The following is an 8,051-nucleotide window of genomic DNA, read 5'->3' as shown; positions in this document are numbered from 1 at the left end:
GAAATCCATTAAGAGACATAAAAAATATGTAAATGGATAGGTGTCACCTTTTTATAGACACGTCAGTCTGGAGAACATGGTTTAGAGGTGTCAGCCAAGCAGACTTGAGATAAGCTACCATGAAAAAATGTTTTAAGTTTCCAGGGTAAATACAGTGTGAGATGTTTCTCAAAAGTATCCAAAAGGAAAAATAAATAAATAAATAAAGAGACTAAATTCCTATTTCTTATTTAGCTGCCATCAAGCAATAATTATGAGCCAGCAGTTATAATACTCCAATTGGCTAATTCAATGAACTCTGTGTAGAAAGGGCTAATAAATAAATAAGTGAGGACTGTTTAGTTCAAAGTCATCCTCGAGGAAATCAACCTAATCCATACTTCTCTCCTTTGATTATAACTGTACTTCCACATCCATTCTTGCCTTTACTATGTGCAAAGATTTATTTTTAAAATTTGACAGAGAGAGACAGATAGGGAGAGAGAGAAAGTGATAAATCTCCCCCCATGAGGGATGGTCACACCACAACCCCTTCTCCTCAGAGTGTTTTTCAAGCCACTTAGTCCAGAACTTGAACCGTGCAATTGACATGCACGATCCAGCTGTCTTAACCTCCCTGCCACCCAGCTGGCTTGTGTAAAGATTTAAAGTTAGTTTTATATTTACTAAAACGCAACAAAGGAAGTGCAGAGTTCCTGAACACCCTCAATTTACATTTCCCTAATTTTAGCATCATTTAGAATAATTATCAATGCTAGAAACCTTGGTGCCATGCTATTAGCTAAACAAATATTTTATTCAATTTTCACTGTCTTTCACTTGCATCTTTTTGTTGCTATTACTCCAGGATTCAATAACTTCTTTTTAAATTTTGTTTTGTTTTCGTTTGTATGTTTGTTTACTATAGAGCACATGCACACATGCGAACAAGGGGGAGAGAGAGAGAGAGAAAGCATCCATATGGAGTGGATGGTCACACCACAGTCTTTTTCTCCACTCTCTGCTGAGGACTTTTGGGCATGCCTACATAGGCACTTGGTGTGTCTTTCAAGCAGCAGTGTGAGGAATCAAATTGTGCAGTTGACGGTGGGAATCCAGCCATCTTAACTACCACAGCACTGGCTGCCTCTAATAACTGTTTTAAAATGCAGGTTTTGTTATTATTCATATGGCGAGGCTAATAGATCAAGAAACCATTGCCTACTGGTTACTCACTTCCCTGTGTGTTACTCATTCCCTGTATGTCACACCATTCAACATCACAAGGGCAAGCAATTGGGTCCGTCAGGAAGCAGGGGTGAAGGAAAAGCATAGCAAAAGCCTTTATTTTGTATTTAGGGAAGAAACGGGAAAGACAGGGTAAGCAGGTTTAGACTGGATAGTTTAAATGATGTCAAAAGCTCTGGGATATAGCGGATCTTTTGAACTATCTGGGATTTGGTTTTAGAACAATTAGGGCAAGAGAAGATTGGCCTGAATGTGAGAGTCTTGTGAAAGCCTGATAAAACAGGTGGTTGAAATACATATTTGGGGGACCAGCACATTACATGAGGGTTACATCATTGGACTCCCGTGTGGTCCACCATGGTTTGAGTTCCAGATCCAGCGGCTTAAACTCGCACCAAGTGTGTGTGCTTGCGTGGCTAAAATCTCAAGAGGAGAAGCAGCGTGCCATCCCACTCAGGGTGTGATTTCTCACATTCTGTCTCTTTGCCTCTGTAGTGAGTGCATGTACTTTATAGCAAAATTCTGTCTAAAAAAAAAAGAAGAGAAAAAAGTAAAGAAGAGAAAAGAAAGAAAAGGAAAGAAAAGAAAAGAAAAGAAAAGAAAAGAAAAGAAAAGAAAAGAAAAGAAAAGAAAAGAAAAGAAAAGAGGGAATCAGCAGTTAGTGTAATGGCTATGTCGCTGGACTCCCACATGGTCGACCGTGGTTTGCGTCCCAGATCCGGTGGCTTAAAACTCACGCCAGGCACATGTGCGTGTGTGCCCAAGATCCTGAGAGGAGAATGGAGGAGAAGGGATTGCACGTGACCATCCCCCCTGGGGGGTGATTTCTTGCTTTCTGTCTCTAATGTCTCTCTCTCTGTCTGTCTGGCGAGCGCACACATCCTATAGTGAAAATCTCTCCAAAAATAAAAAAGAAGAGAAAAGGAAATGGGGACCAGCAATTAGCGTAATGGCTATGTCGCTGGACTCCCACATAGTTCGCGTCCTGGACCCAGTGGCTTAAAACTCACACCGGGTGCATGTGCATGCATGCCCAAGATCCCGAGAGGACAATGGAGGAGAAGGGATTGTGGCCTGGCCATCCCCCCAGGGGGGGATTTCTCGCTTTCTGTCTCTCTGTCTCTCTCTGTCTGTCTGGCAAGTGCACGTGCCCTATAGCAAAAAACCTCTCCAAAAAAGAAAAGACAAAAGAAAAAGAAAAGAAAACGAAAATGAAATACAGATTTGGGATTGGCAGTTTTCCTAGATGCTGTCTCTAGAAATTGGTTAACCCTAAAAGTGATAGTCTCTCTGATACTTGGGGATTCCTAAGATGTCAGAATAAGGGACCAGCAGTTAGTGTAATGGCTATGTCACTGGACTCCCACGTAGTCGACCACGGTTCTAGTCCCAGTCCCGGTGGCTTAAAACTCACACCGGGTACGTGTGCGTGTGTGCCCGAGATCCCGAGAGGAGAACGGAGGAGAAGGGATTGCGGCGTGGCCATCCCCCCGGGAGGGTGGGGTGGGGTGATTTCTCGCTTTCTGTCTCTCTGTCTCTCTCTGTCTGGTTAGTGCACGTGTCCTATAGCAAAAACCTCTCCAAAAACAAACAAAGAAAAAAAGATGCCAGAATAAAAGGATGAGAACAGATAGATATGCAGAATACAAATATTGATAACCGATCTCACTAAGCTCTCTTATCTTTTTCCCATGACAGGCTGATATGGGCTGATATGCAACATACCCTGAAAGGTACTCTTTGATCTGCAATATAATCTTTCTTACCCAATTTATCTTGCACTTTCCTCATGTAGTTTTCTTTGGACTTCCGCCATATTGGCTATTTTTTCACTCTCTTAAAAATGTATGTTTTGTTCTTATTTGGGAACTTTATGCATAAAGTCATATCTGCTTCCATACGTGTGTATACACATACACACAATTTCTTGCTGTCAGACACACACACACACACACACACAGACACACACACACACACATACACATAAAGGTAACTTCTATACTCCCTCAGGGACCTGCTTTAATATTCATTTGACAAAGAAATTTTCCCTAGTCCACTGAAGAGGCCATATTCCATGGTATTTGTTTATTTTTTAATATGTAATTGATTTATTTATCTAAGTAATATATTAATACAAAAAGGCACAAAAAGTCTTAGGAAAAAATACAATGGACTGTCGGTAAGCATACAACTCATCTGCTGAGAATGGCGGTGACCATTCTTTTTTTTTAATTTACATTTAATCACTACATCTTTACAGAGCACAACAGGTTTTTCTCAGCGTGAATACAGTGCATGTTAGTCAGGTCAAACTTTGCTATATACAATATGCATTATCATCAACACATAGCCTTTCATTACTGTGTTGATTAAATGTTTTGTTTCTTTGTTGTTTTCCTTGATCCCCTCCCCATGTATGTTACATTAGCACTCTGCTTCTCCTTCATTGAACTTACCATGACATTCATTAAATACTTAAATGTATAATTAGTAGTTTAAACGATGGCTCCTTCAAGAGAATGTGAAATGTGTAATATCAGAGACCGTTTTGCTCTCCTCATTCCTCTGGGTATGCTTCATGGAACTGTACCTTGAGTGGGGGAAATAGCAATGTTTTCTTAAGATGGATAAAGATATATTTACATTACAATTATTACCATTGCCTTTCTTTTCAAATGTGAGTTTTATTATATAATTTTTGATGTGTAAGTTAACTATTCCTACTGATCTCCCACACGGAGTTAATTTATCTGTGTGTCTATACGTGTACATATCTCTATGCTATATTTATTTAACTATTGTGAAACCTTGAAAAACTGAGTTTCAGATGCCATAAGCATTACGCACTTCGGCAGGCTTCTTTTAAGAACAGGGATATTCTGTTTTGCAACCAAGATACTATTATTATGTCTATCAAAATAAAAAATGATTTTCCTAAAATTCCCTGGTATACATCTCATCATTTTTTAAAAACTAGAATCCAAATAGATCTATGCACCTTTTTGTTACCTTAGTCCAATCATGATCAAGAAAATGTCCCTCTCTTAGATTGGGTTTTCCAAGAGGTAACCCAGAAGATGACTCTGCTTAAGTAATGATTAGGAAGGGGAAAAAACCTCAGAGAGTGAGGAAGTGAGACAGAGAAGAGAAGATAGCTGAAGAGAGGCTTATTCCCAAGCCAGCTGTGAGTGTATGAAAGCTAATCCCTCCAGGGAAATCTGTTAGTCAGAGTGGAACACACCTCTGATATATCGCCCACTCATTACCCAGGAAGTTAAGACAGCTATAGTATTTATTTTGAAGTCTAGTCATTTATGATTTAAAAGCATCTTTTTTTCTTTCTTTCTTTTCTATTTTTTCTCTTGCTATAAGGCATGTGCACCAGAGAGAGGGAAAGTGAAAAATCACTCCCTAAGAGAGATGCCCATGCTGCAATTCCTTCTCTTCCACTCTTCTTTCAGGATTTGAGGTATGCATGTGCACACCCCAGCATGATTCACAAGCTTGCAGGGTCTGGGGCTTGAACCATGAATCTAGCCATGTTGGATCCAGTTTTTTAACCTGCAGGCCACCTGTTGACTCAAGAACATCTTTTTAAAATACTAATTCCTTAATATATCTTTTCTTGCTCCCATGAAAGGCAACAAAGTGTGCTTTGGTAGCAAACAAAAGCTCTCAGGAATTGAACTGAGATGCTCACAGCTGGCAGCCAAACTGACAGGAACAAGCGGTAAAGGCAATAGGGTGGAGTAGACACTGAGGGCGGCCATGTTTCCCACACATTTTGCTTTCCAGTGGTCTTGGGTTTTGAGGGGACTAAGCTAATTGCTTTAAAGTAAAACTTTACATAGTGTGAATAAGCCTAATTGTTACTTCATGATATCATCTCACTTGTTTCAGTTAACTTTTGCATACCTTGTAAATTAAAAATTAATTTTAAAGACTTGGTATTCAAACTACAATTTTTGTCAGGATATTTCATAAAGGATGCTATAGTTCTTCAAATCATATCATTATCATATGTTGTGAAAAATGAGAAATTATTCTCTTTTTTGTGATATGATCTTTACTTACCTAGTTATAGCTGTAACCACTCATTTAGCTCTGTTATGAACGTAGTTTATCTCCCTTCACAAGCAGCAAGTAGGGATGATACTCTAGGACTGCAAGTTTTCAGTCTCCATCACATTTTCTAATTCTAGTTTTTAGTGTCCAGTAATGATCCTTCTCAGAATTAATTATTTCAGAGAAATTATAAGGGTGAATTTTAATTGTTGTTTCTTTAATAATTATTACTTGGTATTTTTCTGATTAAAAAATATAAGGTACAGAAAAAATGAGTTTTCTTTCATCAAGTGAGAATAAATCATAATATCTTCTAATGAGGCAGCCTAAATGCTTATATGCATATTTCTTTTCCCTTAATTAGCAAATGTCATGGTAAGGATTCAGTACACTAGTGATTTTCAATGGTAGTAAATTGGTTCTCCACACAAAGAGTAATCATAGATTTTTTGGGGGGGTGGTGGTGGGAGAGGTTTTTTCTATAGGGCGTATGGGCTCGCCAGAAAGTCAGAGAGAGACAGAGAAACAGAAAGTGAGAAATCACCCCTGAGGGGTGATGGCCACACCGCAATCCCTTATCCTCCTTTCTCCTCTCAAGATCTCGGGCACGCACACACATGTGCCCAGTGTGAATTTTTACCACCGGGTCCGGGACTCTAACTGTGATCAACTACATGAGAGTCCATCAACATAGCCATTACGCTAACTGCTGGTTCCATAGATTTTTTTAAAAAAATACATTTTGCATTCAAATATCAGTTTTATGCTTAATGCATACATTATCATATTGTCCCAAATACATCAAGTAAATTATTTTTTCTTTAATGGTTACGTGTATCTTCTGGCTTGTACTGGTTTATGCAATATGAATTTATATTTATAAATATATCTTTAATGCATTAGTATTTATAATAGCATTAGTACTATTTGTTTGTTTTTATTTATTATTTATTTATTCATTTTACCATAAGACACATGTGCTCACCAGAGACAAGAGAGAAAGTGACAGGACAAGTGAGAAACCACTCCCTGTGGGTATGGCCATGCTACAGTCCTTCCTCTCCATTCTCCTCCTCCATTCTTGCACACACATGCATCTGGTGTAATTTTCAAACCACCAATTCTGGGACTTGAACTGTGGTTGGCCACGTGGGAGTCTATCACCTTGACCACCCACACCACCTGCTGGCCCCAGCAAATTCTCATTTTGTATCTGTTTTTTTTTTTTTTTTTTTCTTTTTTCAGAGATATTTTTGCTATAGGGTACATGTACTTGCCTGAGAGAGACAAAGAGAAAAGAAAGAGTAGAAAAGAGAAATCACCACCTCCCCCAGGGGGATGGTCACATTGCAATCCCTTCTCCTCCATTTTCCTCTTGGGATCTTTGGCATGCATACACATGGCACCAGCGTAAGTTTTTAGCCATTGGGTCGGGGACTCTAACCACACCCTACTACATGGTAGTCCATTGACATAACCATTATGTCATTTGCTGGTAACAGTTCTCATTTTATATGTCTATAACTTCTGATGCATTCTCCCACATAAGCTTTATTAAAAGAGTCTATGTTCTTTGCTATATTTGAAAATGATGAATCTGCTTATTATGTTCATAAACCAGCAAGTAGAAGTGATTAAAATGTTCTGATGATCTCTGTTAATTTTAAAAACTTATAGCTTGAATGTAAATTTCTTCTTTTGTTTTTCAAAGATTCATCCTGATCTTTAGGACCACTAAAAGATGCTCTTAATTTAATACACTAAATCAGCATTAATTCTGAATTTTATAACTTTGCTACTGGAGTACATCACACAATTAAGTTTCTAAGGTGTGCTAGTTTCTAAATGATTGATTTTTAAAGAGTAATTTATGTACATTAGGTCTCTTCCAGAAAACACAAAAGGTTTTCCCTTGAGGATTATTAAAACAGAAAAGATGGAGTGTAAAACTTTCATAAATGAGCTTTTAATAAAAGTACACTACCAAATAACAACGATTTATATGCCATTGTAAAATACAAATACTTCATGTGGTTTTTAAGGCACTGAATTATATTGAATGAGTCACTTCCATAAGTCATGGGTGTTTGTTTTTTAAAGACATTATTGCTTTGTTAAAGAAAAAAGTATCTTGGGTCCATAATTTTTCTCATTATGAAGTACTAAGTAGCTGGAGTAGTGGTTCAGCTGAGAAAATCTATTTTTAAAATAGATTAGCTTTAGACTTCTCTTCTAGTGCATCTGTTGGCAATTCTAGGACCATTTGCTTATAATTAAAACTATGCCTTTTATTTAGCCAACCTTTATTAGATTGGTTATTGTTGTTATTTAATGATGATTGACAAAGGAGCTCACTCAGGACACTAGAAATAATGTGGACATGTTAATGCTACATAAAACTAATTTTTTAGCCTTAGGTAAAGAGAATTTAGTAAAGTGCACCTCCTCGTTGATGACACAGTATCATCACATTGTGGTGCACAGTTCTTATTTTATTTCTTTCTCATACAGCCTTGATCATTACTCTTACTCTTTGCAGTTACTCCATCAATTACTTAATACTAACGAAAGCATTATAATCATTGAAGTGGAAAATGGGGAAAATTATAATTAACGTTCACTAATATGGAGATATGCATCTATCATTGGTAGTGTGTTGCCAATGTAGTGGTTAACGACTTGTCCATCTTGTGATCTTTCATATTTAGCATCCTGCAACAGCCGATATATTGTAAGTTGAATAGTATTTTTCCCCTCCA

Source organism: Tupaia chinensis, unplaced genomic scaffold, assembly GCF_000334495.1.
Source record: "Tupaia chinensis unplaced genomic scaffold, TupChi_1.0 Scaffold000282_1, whole genome shotgun sequence".
NCBI classification, from domain to species: Eukaryota; Metazoa; Chordata; class Mammalia; order Scandentia; family Tupaiidae; genus Tupaia; species Tupaia belangeri.
Note: the sequence above shows the minus strand (reverse complement) of the source record.